The 14,028-nt window shown below is 44.1% G+C and overlaps 1 protein-coding gene across 1 annotated transcript in view; it reads left to right on the plus strand.

Moving 5' to 3' along the window:
- LOC139267078 (gamma-glutamyl hydrolase-like) overlaps positions 1-14,028 on the plus strand; it is a 268,758-nt gene that overhangs the window by 191,724 nt on the left and 63,006 nt on the right. The window lies entirely within an intron of this gene.

The following is a 14,028-nucleotide window of genomic DNA, read 5'->3' on the forward strand; positions in this document are numbered from 1 at the left end:
CAGCAAATCTGGCTACATTACACTCGGTCCCTTCATCCTAGTCATTAATATAGATTGTAAATAGTTGAGGCCCCAGCACCGATCCCTGCGGCACCCCAGTTGCCAACCGGAAAATGACCCATTCATCCCGACTCTCTGTTTTCTGTTAGTTAGCCAATTCTCTATCCATGCTAATATATTACCCCCAACCCCGTGAGCTCTTATCTTGTGCAGTAACCTTTTATTTGGCACCTTATCGAATGCCTCCTGGAAATCTAAGTACACTGCACCTACTGGTTCCCCTTTATCCATCCTGCTCATTACATCCTCAAAGAACTCTAGCAAATTTGTCAAACACTATTTCCCTTTCATAAAACCATGCTGACTCTGCTTGCTTGTATTATGATTTTCTAAATGTCCTGCTACTACTTCCTCAATAATGGACTCCAGCATTTTCCCAATGACGGATGTTAGGCTAACTAGTCTATAGTTTCCTGCTTTCTGTCTCCCTCCTTTCTTGAATAGGGGCATTACATTTGCGGTTTTCCAATCCGCTGGGACCTCTCCAGAATCCAGGGAATTTTGGTGATTACAACCAATGCATCCACTATGTCTGCAGCCATTTCTTTTAAGACTCGAGGATGCAGGCCATCCGGTCCAGGGGACGTATCCACCTTTAGTCCCATTAGTTTGCCTACTACTTTTTCTCTAGTGATAGTGATTGTTTTAAGTTCCTCTCTCCATATAGCCCCTTAATTATCAATTATTATTGGGATACTTTTAGTCGGCCTAAATTCAGGTGCGCAGAAAGCTTGTGCACCTGAGTTTTTAGATGTCATTCACCATTGGATCTCTTGGTGTGGTGAGTAGATCCATTTTCAGGACTTTGAATTTTTATCAAAGTCCTACAGGAAATGGATCATAATGGGGATGGGCACTAAACTTCAAGCCAGACTGAAAATGGGTCGGAAGGCCCGCCCTCTGCTGTCAATCAGCATGGTGATGTCACAGCGCAAGTGCGTCGCTACGCGGGAGAGATGCGATCATTTTTTTAACTTTGTCCACTGGGCCACCAGGAAGGGTTTCGGCCGGGCCAGTGGCCTGGCATCCAAGAGGCAGGCCAGCTGAACCCGGGACCAGTTTTTGCTGGTCGATCGTCAAGTTGGCCGTCAAAAATTCTTGCACTGCGGCTGAGGCAGTGGGCCCTCCCCTTTAAGGCGGTTGCGCTGCCGGCCCACAGTCACTCTACAGAGGGGCACCGCCAGAGAAATGTGTCGGGGGATCCACAGAGTGAGGTGAAAATCGCTGTGTAAGTATTTTTACTGGGTTTTTTTATTGATTTTATTGGAAATGATACCACTTGGACCATATGGGGTCCAGGCCGAAAAATCCCCAACCTGAATTTAGGTCGGGTCGGCCTGTTGAGCCCAAAGTGGCGGCCATTCAATTTTTAGAAATGGCTGCTGCAAACAGGCACTGAGACCTTGAATTTTGCCCCCAATGTCTTCTACCATGAAGACTGATACAAAATATTTGTTCAAAGTCTCTGCCATTTTCCTATTTCCCATTATTAATTCCCCAGTCTCATCCTAAGGGACCAACGTTTACTTTAGCTACTCTTTTTTTAAAAATATACCTGTAGAAGCTCTTGCTGTCTGATTTTATATTTCTTACTAGTTTACTCTCAATCTATCTTCTCCCTCTCTTATTTTTTTAATTATCCTTTGCTGGTTTCTAAAAAATTTCCCAATCCTCTGGCCTACCACTAATCTTCACAACATTATATGCCTTTGTTTTCAATTTGATACCATCCTTAACTTCCTCAGTTACCCACAGATTGTTCATTCTTCTCAGAGTCTTTATTTCTTACTGGAATCTATCTTTGCTGAGAGTTAGGAAATATCTCCTTAAATGTCTGCCAGTGCTTATCTACCGTCCTACCCTTTAATCTATTTTACCAGTCCACTTTAGCCAATGCTGTCTTCATACCTTTTGTAATTATCTTTATTTAAGTTCAGGACACTAGTTTGAGACCCAAGTTTCTCACCCTCAAACTGAATTTGAAATTCTAGCATGCTATGATCACTCTTCCCTAGAGGATCATTTACTATAAGATCATTAATTAATCCTGTCTCATTACACATTACCAGATCTAAAATAGCCTGCTCCCTGGTTGGTTCCACAATGTATTGTTCTAAGGAACCATCCTGGATACACTCTATAAACTCGCCCTTTAGGCTACCTTTGCCAATTTGATTTGTCTAATCTATATGAAGATTAAAATCGCCCACGATTATTGCAGTACCTTTCTTACAAGTCCCCACTATTTCTTGATTTATACTCTGTCCTACAGTGTAGCTACTGTTGGGCAGGCCTATAGACTACTCCCACCAGTGACGTATTTCCCTTATTATTTCTTATCTCCACCAAAACTGATTCTTTATCTTGATCTTCTGAGCCAATATCATTTCTCACTACTGCACTGATCTCATCCTTTATTAACAGAGCTACCCCGCCTCCTTTTCCTTTCTGCCTAGCCTTTTAAAATGTCAAGTACCCCTGAATATTCAGTTCTCAGCCTTGGTCACCTTGCAACCACATCCCTGTAATGGCTATCAGATCATACCCATTTATTTCTATTTGCGCCGTCAACTCATCTATCTTGTTACGAATGCTGCGTGCATTCAGATAAAGAGCTTTTAAATTTGCCCCTTTACCATTTTCCCCTACTCTTGACTCTACTTTCTGGTGCATTCTTATGTTTGTACGCTCTGTCCCTTTCTATCACACTCTGGTTATCATTACCCCTATCTATACCTTGCATTATTACCTTCTCCTTTCTCTTTGACTTTTTAAATTTCCCCTCACCTGAGCCCCCCCCCCACCACTATTTAGTTTAAAGCCCTATCTACAACACTAGTTATTCGATTCACCAGGCACTGCTCCCAGCATGGTTCAAGTGAAGCCCAGTGGAACAGCTCTCTCTTTCCCCAGTACTGGTGCCAGTGCCCCATGAATCAAACCCATTTCTCTCACACCACTCTTTGAGCCACGCATTCATATCTCTGATCTTATTGACCCTATGCCAATTTGCTTGTGGCTTGGGTAGTAATTCAGAAATTATTTCCTTTTTTATTTAGCCCCTAGCTCCTCATAATCCCTCAGCAGAACCTCTTTCTTTGTCCTATCTATGTCGTTGATACCTACATCCTACATGGACCATGACAACTGGATCTATCCCCTCCCACTCCAAGTTCATCTCCAGCCCAGAGGAGATGTCCTTAACTCTGGCACCGGGCAGGCAACACAGCCTTCGAGACTCACTCCCCCAACTTGAATGGCCCTCTGTACCATGGTGCTGTGGTCAGTTTGTTCATCCTGCTCGCGTCCACACAGGCTGCAAATGCCACTTACCTGTTGGACAAGTGCAAGATCTGAGGCTACTACAATGCTACCTTCTGGATCCCCATACCTGCCTCACTCGTAGTCACACCCTCCTATACCTGACCATGGACCAAATTTGAAATATTTAACCTAAGAGGTGTGTCTGCCTCCTGGAACAAAGTGTCCAGGTAACTCTTCCCCCTCCCTGATGTATCGCAGTGTCTGAAGCACGGACTGCAGCTCATCAACTCTGAGCCGAAGCTCCTCAAGCTGCCAACATTTACTGCAGATGTGGTTGCTGTGGATCACACTAGTGTCCACCAGCTCTCGCATGCTACAACTGCAACACATTGCCTGCCCTGCCATCTCTATTGTATTTTATTTAACTAATTAGGTTTTCAAGTTTTGAAATATCAATTATATATATATATAGTTTTGAATTTGTAATCACGGCTCTTAATTTAAACCAATGCCCAAGTTTAGAAAGAAAGAGAGAGATACTCACCAACTAATCACTTGCCAGCTTTCCTGTGATGTCGCACTTTGATTTTTTTTTTCTCTTCCCCCTCACTGGTCTGTTTACTCTGCTAATTTGAAGTAGGGTTCCAGATTTACCATTTCTATATTGTGTATTATCTTTTATACCTCAATGAGGCTTCCACTTAATCACGTCCTTTCAAGGCTAAAATTCTCAAATTTCTCTGATTTTGCATCATAATCTGATGCTAGGCATCAGCCATGTATCTCTTTTCTGCATTACCTTTACGGCTTGAATATCTTTCTTTTGTTTTGATGACCAAAACTGGATCTGACACTCATGATGTGGTCTGACCAGAGCACTAACACTCTATGGCTTGTAATTTCACTCTTAGCCATTTTGACACCATTTGTGAAGTTCGGGTCAGCTTGGCTCGAATGGTAGCATTCTTGCCTCTGAGTCAGATTGTTATGGGATCACTCCCGTATGTTTTAAAAATCAGGTTCCTATGACAGAGAAACTGGTTTTGAACCTCTGCTGTATTGTACGAAGCAGGTGGATGAATAAGTTGATTTAGCTACCTGTCATCATTTCAAATGGGATCATTTAGCACAATTATTTATAGTACACTTAATGGTCACTGGAGTAATCGTTTCCATTGCAAAATATGTATTTCTTAAGCAAGTGGACGACAATCCCTTAAAAGAATTTGAGTCAGAGGCCCAGCAGATTTTAACATCTGGGCTCATTTGAATGAAGCTGATCGCTAGGCTCTTTTCAGTGGAAAGCAATAACTTTCCAGCAGGGGAATACGAAGGTCTCCGAGAGACCACCTGCCAGCATCCGGAGAAGGCTGCAGGCAGGAAGGTAAGTTTTGGGGTAGGGTGATAGTGACCTCCAAGGCATTCCTAGTCACAAGTGCGCATACAACCCACTTGATGAACAGGCAGGTGAGAGCACAAGATATCTGTTTCCTTTCATGTATTTGGCCACAAACTCTCAATCTAACTGGAAATTTGACCATAGTTTTGAGCAGCTCCTCTCTGACTGGCTGAGATGGGATGAAATTTGTAGCGATAAAACACTTGCAAATAATAAAATTTACATCCTGGAACAGACCCGGACAATAGTTACATCCTGGAACAGACCCGGACAATAGTTACATCCTGGAACAGACCCGGACAATAGCTGTAAGCGTAATGATGCCCACGTAACATCGTATCATTGTAACTTCTCATCTACTGCTTTCACTATTAAGAAACCGACTAGGAAGCTTTTTCGTAACTGAAAATTTGTCTGCCTGGAATATATAATTTCCAACTCTAAATCAGTCTGTAGGTCTGCAAGAACAATGAAATGTGTTTCTGTATTCTAAGTATTGAGACACATTTTTACCTCATTCATTGCGCCGAAAATTGTGGTTGGAAGCTTCCTTCGGAAAACGCCTCTGACCCGAAAAAATTTTACGAAAATACCTGGAGGTCCCGGAGAAAGTAGAATTCCGGTCGAAGGCTTTCATTCGCTGCGCAGCGCACAGAAACATATCTTCCACATATACTGGAACCACGAGGGCCTGGATCACCAATCACTATCTAATATTCTCACTGATAATACAGGTTAAGCATCCGGAATCCTGACACCGGGCCGAGCCGTGGAAGGGTCGTCCGGAATCCGGAAAATGTTCTGAAATGCGGATATTTTTTTTTTAAATGGTTACAGCTGCAAGGAGGAAAAACACCAAACAAAATTCCAAAAAATAAAAATTCACAAAACGTTCACCAAACCCTTACCTACTAAATCGCTGAAAAAGAATTAAAAAAATAAAAACTTTAACTTACCTTTTTTGCAGGTCTTCAACGCAGGTTTTTCTAGCCGCCGACTCTCTGCTCCGTCGACCCCTCCCGGTCCACCGACCATCCCCCCACTCCCACCTTACCTTGGGCCAGGCAGTTCCGGATTCGGGACGTCGGAAAGACGTTCTGAAATCTGGAAATACCCAAAATCCGGAACGGCCTTAGTCTCGAGGTTTCCAGATTTCGGATGCTTTACCTGTAATGGGAACTCCATTTTTACGAGCTCCCATTACTATCAATAAGAAAACCCCACTAAAACAAGAAACCCAGCATCATAATTTTTTTTGAAAAACATCTCATTTAAGATTAATCGAAATTAAATGTTATGGAAAATATTTTATTTAAACATTTTTTTAAAATGTTTTTTAATTTAATAGGGTTAAAAATACATTTACCTTCATGGACAAGGTTTTTAATATAAAAATAAATGATTACATTTAATTTTTTCTATGTTTTTAAAACTCTTACGCTGGTAAAAGTAAACTATATGCTTGCTTTTACCAGGCGCAAGAGTTTGAAGATAATTTGCTGAGCAAGAGTCCCAATCTCTGCTCCGCAGATGTCCTTCCTGTGGGGATGCGTGCGATCCATCTAAAGACATTTTGACAGATCAGAAAAGCCGGTTCTCGGAGCATGCGAATCGCGCCCCGAGAACAGGCTTTTGCGAGGCCTCGCCTGGTGCATGCACACTTCGTACGGGTACAACAAGGCTGCAGTTTTCGGCCCATTATCTTCTAGCTGCTTTTTTAAAAAAAAAATCAGCTCTCACGTCTTCACTGGAACTCTCGAATTCCTACTTGTCAGGTTGCCATCCTCACTTCAGAACTTTGATCCTTCTTCAATCTCTAATCTGTTCCAGTCAAGACTTCCAACTTTACTAATACATCATCCTGTTTATTATCATAGAATCATAGAAAATTCAGCTATCTGGGACAAAAATCTTTGGGTTAGACTTTTCACTATGGTTTCCAAAAGTGGGTAATATTTCCAGCCTTAGTGGTTTTTTTATTTTTCAGGGTCACTCGAATATTGCCATTTTAAAAACCGCTAGTTTCGTCCTTTTAATTTGGGTGATAGCCTTAGCAATGTGAAATGGGCCTTAGCGATGTATTCAGTCATGCAAGGCTGGCGTCCATTGCAACGGCGGTTCTGCGCATGCGCCTTTTTTGTTTCAGGCAAAGAACTTTTCCCACTGGAGTTGACAGAGAACAGGTGGCCTGGTCTCCATCAATAACATTATAGAACCTTTCTTTTATTCTAGCCCCTGTTACTTTATAAAATAAAATCTATCAGACAACTGAGGTGAACTCCATTTCCTTTCTCATGGAATGACATACCCATGTTCTGCTTCTACTTGTACTGTGGACCAGAGGGGGAAAAAAATTTATGATTAATATTAACCTTGACAATACAGCAATGTACTTCTATGTAACCTTTCTCATTTTATTCTCCCATTTCTATCCTGCAGCATGTGATTAGTGATCAATACTGGTTGAGAAATTACATGCTCCCCCCAAACTATAAATGCCCTTAATTTGTCCTCAACAAATACAAAGTGATTAGATGATTGGCAAGAGTCAAAAAGGCCAGTAAAATCACTCTCAAATTGATTCTCCTGACAGCCTTTTACTATAGATCCTCCCAGTAGTGCCGAGTTATTGCAGCTTTTCTTCAGCCTATTTTGGTGCAAATTGTGGGCGAAATGCCAAAAGTAACGCTCGGCGATAATCTGGGCCATAATCGGGCGCAAGTTTCCATTATGAACACTGTTCTCGGCCTTGCACGAGGATGACACCTTTTTTTTTTAAGTAGGCCGGGCAATGCAGCTCATTCAGCAGTGCCAAAAGTTGGGCCGGCGATAAATGGGCTATAATCGGCTGCTAGTTTCCACTTTTCAGCAACTATGGGTGATAGCCTGCAACTCAGCTCTTATATAGGCGATGATGTGCCGAAGGTCTGGCCATTTAATTGGTCTTCACTGTCTTCCAGTCAATCTTCATTTAATTTCTTTGACTAGATGATCAACTTGTAGTGACAAGCCTAATTGTAGTTGGTTAATGTCACAAAATCTGAAGTTTTTCTTAACCTCACTTTCCTCAGCATTCAATTGTACAATTCCGTGGCACAAGATCTAGCTGTCATTCCTTTTACTATTAATCATATTTAACCTTCCATGGGAACACCTTGCAACAGCAGAGTCTATGCAACTATTCAACTGGTGGAAACATTACCTTCATGAATAATCTTGCTATTCAGGAAGACCACTGCCTGATTATAATGGTCATCATCATATTGAAGGGTGGAAGATGCCTGTGCGTGGGTTCTTTTAACATGGGGTGGCCGTTGCACACTCGATACCACACGAGCTTAGCTGAGCAAGGTCTTGGTTCAGTGGCAAGGGGGTCCAAGATGACTGGAGACCAGGCATTGCTGTATAAGCCTAATTGCCTATGGCGAGATGCGGGCCATAAGCGCGGCGCTGAGCAGCGCCCTTCGGTGAGATGGTAAGTGATCCAAGGCTTGGCTGGGGGCAGGCATTGGGAAGGTCAGAGGTCCACTTTGAGGAAGGAAGAGAGGTCAGAGTGGTCACAGCCATTGTGCTCACCGTGCGCTGGAGGAGGAGAGGCCTGGTCGTCGCTGGAGGAGGAGAGCCCAGTCGTCGATGAATGGATGGAGGGAGGCCCGATCGTCGCTGACTGGTGGAGGCCCGGAGGGAAGGCTCGCGCATGAGGTAGGCCCAAAGGTTCACCGGGGGTCGCTTGGAGCAGCTGAGTCGTCCGTGGGGAGCGAGAAGCAAGGGAAGGACTTGGCAGCGAGGAGGCAGGCCACAGTTGGGGAATGGGCAGTGGGCCCATGTAGCACAGTTTAAGGAATAGGTAGAGTGCTTTGAGGGTCAGGGATAGGACCAGAGGGGGCTTGGACAGTGAGGGGGTGGCGGGGGGGGGGGGGGGGGGGAGAGATTTGAGGGAGAGAAAGGTGGAATCAGATGGTCAGATGAGGGCTTGTCTGGGAAGAGCTCCCTAAGGAGCTGCTATCCCATCCACCATCTTGGATGAGGTAATCTATTCATTGACATTTTGTTCTACAAATGCCTTATTGTACAGGTGCAGCGCCTAAAATTCGGGACCAAGGCCGTTCCGGATTCCGGACTTTTCCGGATTTTCGATTTGTTTTCTGATGTCACAATCCGGAAACACAAGAGCCCAACTTCGGGTATTTCTGGATTTTGGAACATCAGAAAGGGGGGAGGATTCCTGTCGAAGAGGAGTTCGGGCCATCTGGCCCCGCCAAGGAGGTTGTTGTCGAGCGGACGGGCCCCACTGAGGTGGTGTTTGGGCGGGCCGGCGAGGAGGCCTCGAGGTAAGGGCAGCGGCGGTGGGGCGAGGCCCGAGGTCGGATAGCAGCGAGGCCCCAAGGTCAGCAGGGTTGTCTGGTACGGATTCCGGACGACCCTGCCACCGATCGGTCTGGATTCCGGATTCTCGACGCTGTACCTGTACGGGGACTTCGTGAATATTTTGTTCCATATCACTCAAGGCCTTGTTACCATAGGGAACAATTTTTATGATCTTTGGCATGTTCTTGATGCAGCACACCACTGCCCTTTTCTGTACAACCAGTTTTAACATAATGCCTCCTTTACATTTTTTATTTGTTGGCAAGGAGCTTCACTGGGTCTTTTTTATTCAATTCCTTAGTAGCACTGGCTTTCTAACGTTCATTGTTCAGTAACTTGTTCGGGGTTGGGCAAGCAACCATACTTTTATGTTAACTGGCGGGAGTAATTGCATAATCCCAGGAAAATTCTCAACTCTTCTCTCCATGAATGGCTTTAATCTCTCTGTATGGCTTCAGTTCCTCCTGTAGGGACATGTGGGGTTATGACTTGTCTACATAAAAAGTGGCTTTGTTATGGAAAACACAGTGCATGCATGACCTACCAGATGTAAAGCAGTGGAAGAAATTGGTTGCCTTGTGTGCCAATAGGTTTGGAAAGAGGGAATATAGCTTTAATTCAATGGCTCGGATATTGCGGTAGAAATAACTAAGGTTATCGGTGCTCACCATTATTATGGAGCAATTTCCAGCGTCCGCACAAGTGCAATTAAATGTGGAAATCAGGAAGTTGCTGTCAGTGTTTCCCTAATCCTCCACAGGCTGCGCTACATAGAAACATAGAAAATAGGTGCAGGAATAGGCCATTCGGCCCTTAGAGCCTGCACCACCATTCGATAAGATCATGGCTGATCATTCCCTCAGTACCCCTTTCCTGCTTTCTCTCCATACCCCTTAATCCCCTTAGCTGTAAGGGCCATATCTAACTCCCTCTTGAATATATCCAATGAACTGGCATCAACAACTCTCTGCGGCAGGGAATTCCACAGGTTAACAACTCTGAATGAAGAAGTTTCTCCTCATCTCAGTCCTAAATGGCCTACCCCTTATTTTAAGACTGTGTCCCCTGGTTCTGGACTTCCCCAACATCAGGAACATTCTTCCCGCATCTAACCTGTCCCGTCCCATCAGAATCTTGTATGTTTCTATGAGATCCCCTCTCATCCTTCTAAACTCCAATGTATAAAGGCCCAGTTGATCCAGTCTTTCCTCATATGTCAGTCCAGCCATCCCGGGAATCAGTCTGGTGAACCTTCGCTGCACTTCCTCAATAGCAAGAACGTCCTTCCTCAGATTAGGAGACAAAAACTGAACACAATATTCCAGGTGAGGCCTCACCAAGGCCCTGTACAACTGCCGTAAGACTGCTCCTATACTCAAATCCCCTAGCTATGAAGGTCAACATACCAATTGACTTCTTCACCGCTTGCTGTACCTGCATGCCAACTTTCAATGACTGATGAACCATGACACCCAGGTCTTGTTGCACCTCCCCTTTTCCTAATCTGCCACCATTCAGTTAATCTGTCTTCGCATTTTTGCCCCACATTATACTGCATCTGCCATGCATTTGCCCACTCACCAAATTGTCCAAGTCACCCTGCAGCCTCTTAGTATCCCCCTCAAGCTCACACCGCCACTCAGTTTAGTGTCATCTGCAAACTTGGAGATATTACATTCAATTCCTTCATCCAAATCGTTGATGTTTATTGTAAAGAGCTGGGGTCCCAGCACTGAGCCCTGCGGCACTCCGCTAGTCACTGCCTGCCATTCTGAAAAGGACCCGTTTATTCCGACTCTCTGCTTCCTGTCTGCCAATCAGTTCTCTATCCACGTCAGTATATTACCCCCAATACCATGTGCTTTGATTTTACACACCAATCTCTTGTGTGGGACCTTGATACACCGATAGTTCACCCAAGAGACTTGGCATTAAAACACATGAAGAGTGTGACGTTGCCCACTAGATACCCATTAAACATGCCAGAAAAAATTAAGCTTGTCCATCAAGTGTAAGTGAATATTTAATGGCATTAAATATTGCTACCAAACAACCTCATGTGGCCCTGAAAATTTACTTTTAGCATGGAGTCTCATTCCTTCAGATTTTAATTATTGTTGGAGATTTTATAAAATATTAAAATAAAACTCATAAAACTTTTTCTTTGTCTCTTTTATCTCTCTCTCAATCTCATGTATCTTTCCCTCTTTATTTCGCTTTCTACACGTGAATTTACATTGAATTAAATATTCAAACTTGCACTTCCTGGTTTACACTCTGTGGGGCCAAAATTGCCAACCAGTAATAAGAGCCGTGAGTGCTTCAAAGATGTGGCCACGGGTTGGTAAGGACTCGCCGCTCAGTCGGTGTGGAGGGGCTGCCATTTTTTAAATTGCCCTCTTATTTTTGCAGTGGTGTACGGGACCCCCTCAGCCATCTTCTCACCCCGTCGGGCACGCGGAGACCCCCTTTCTGCCCTGCGTGGGAAATTGCCCTGGGGGAGCGGATCGAGCACAGCTCCGTGCCCCCAGGTTAGCCCGACAACGGTGGCCACGGGTTTGGCTGAGCCGCCAATAGGCAGCCCGCCACCCCTCTTGGGTACCGTGCCTTTGGCCCAGCTGAAACCCTCCCAGGTGGCCCAGTGCTTGCCACCACCCCTTTAAGGGTGGCCGCGCCACTGACCAACAAGCAGTGCAGTGACACACAAGGCTGTGGGTGGCACCTGCTAACAGCGTCGCCGCTCCCGCGGGGCAATTCCACAAAAGGGATATTTCCTGCGGGGCAATTTCAAAAAGGGATCTCCGCCAGTCAGTAAGGGGTCGGCGTGTGCCTGCCGCGGCGGAAAAACAGGTGGAGCTGTCCCCTACACCCCTCCAACCCTGTTGAAGGGCAATTTGCAAAATAGCGGCCCCTCCGTGGAGAGTCGGCGACCATTCCACGCCGCCACATTCAGGTGGCCAGAGGCCTTATCGGGAGGGGCAATTTTGGCCCCGTGCTGTTGCTTGCACTGTTCACACGTGTCCCAGATACCCTGTAGAGGGCGCCGTGCTGAAGTGGATTTCTAATAACTCTAAGTTGCTGCGCAAAAGCTCCGAAATAAGTCTGTGGGCTGCTGATAGCGTAATGAATGGCGAATGCCATTCATTTTGCCACTGACCACAAAATCCGGGCCATTCAGTTTGTAACAGGAATCCATTTTGTGAAGTTTTGTGCCTTTTATATACTTCATATATTAATACAGGTACTGCTGTCACCATCATAGTCACATTCATATAAGTATTTTTCAGTACTCTACTTCGGTTTTCCATCAAAATTAAAATTTCTTCGTTCAACCGTATCTGCTATAGCTTTACGCAAAAGTATGTTAAGCCCAGCAAGGGAGGTGGCATAGCCCAAGTGATGCATGCTTATAGTTAAAGGAAAAGGCTAATTTTATTATTCCCTGGATGTAATTTCATATTCCAGCATCCACTTGCAACATTCAGCATGGCCAGATTCTGATTAAGTTTTACCTTTAGTCAATGTGACAGGAAACAACAAATGAGCACCCAGCTTTTAGGCTTTTAGGGAAGGAGGCCTCTGAAGGGCCGATCCAGGTCAGCGGACGGCGGTAGCTTTGACAATGAATACCACCTCCTCCAACACCTAGAAGGCTACTCCATGCTGGAAGAAGTTCACTAACCCGAACAGTAGGCAGTCTCACCTTGCAATAGTGCATCATACTAAGCATCTTTCCCAGAGGCAGCCACTTTGCCTTCACTGTAAGGAGCACCATCTGCAATGTACCACCTATGTGTATAAAGTTCCACAATACCCTTCACACCCCTTTCCTTCTCCTACAAGTGTTGCTTTACTCACAGAGAACATGGAGGGCAGTAGTGGACAACTCTCATGATAAACATTTCATTGCCAGTACGTGTTCTCATCCCGGTTAAGGAATGCTTCTGAAACTGAGGTTGCATTCCATATGATGGCATGCAGAGTGCCTTCACACTCTCCTTCTAAAGGGAAACTGCTACAACTAGAGACCAGGAAGTAACATCTTAACCCCTCAAGGCTCCTGCTGCAAATCATCTGCCACTGTAGAAGTGGGTGGCCAGGATTGAAAGCACACACAAAATTAGACCCCAAGAGGAGTTGTCATGTTTTTAGACAGTAAAAACATTGTTCAATTTGTTTTTAGTTAGATTTTCTTGTTGCTGAATAAATATACTTCAGAAAATTGGATTGGGACCTGGCATTCATGTTCACGGTTTCCTACAGGATGTCTAAATTAGCCCGCTTCAGGCTTTCTCACATGCTCGAATCCAAATTATATTGATTGATAACCTAGCCAGGTCTATACATAGCATAATCACAGTACAACAAAATGCTCGTTTAAGAAAAAAAATTCCAGTAATATCATGTAATAAAATTTGAATTTGATTTTTTTTTTGGTACTATAAATCAGTGCCCTAATAAAATTGTGTTAGTGCATATTATTATAAAACCACATTAGCTACTACACAAGAGGTCCAGTACTCTCTATTTTATTGTAATAGTTGATCTCCTGTGGTGTTAGACACATAGTCAAGATCAACTTGATCTTTTTCAAGTCCAACAGGGTTAAAGGATAGATAATAATGGGAGAGCAAGAGGTTGGAATCTCATTGGGGATAGGGTGAAGTGTCAAAATCGTGCTCATTGGGGGCCAAGGTCCTTTATGACTCAAGTTTATTGGACAAATCATTTTTTGTTTAGTTTCTAATGTTTAAGCTGTTGAGCAAAAAGAGGTAAATTATGATCAATTTGCAAATGTTTTGGTTGTTTGAGCACTGTGATTATGATTTATTATAATAGTGCTGATAAACTCTTTGCTGAATAACTAATAAACATTTTTAGTTATATTTATTTCTTAAGTGTGTCATACTCCAGGACTGAATTCAGATTTTATTTTA

Source organism: Pristiophorus japonicus, chromosome 1, assembly GCF_044704955.1.
Source record: "Pristiophorus japonicus isolate sPriJap1 chromosome 1, sPriJap1.hap1, whole genome shotgun sequence".
Classification (NCBI taxonomy): domain Eukaryota; kingdom Metazoa; phylum Chordata; class Chondrichthyes; family Pristiophoridae; genus Pristiophorus; species Pristiophorus japonicus.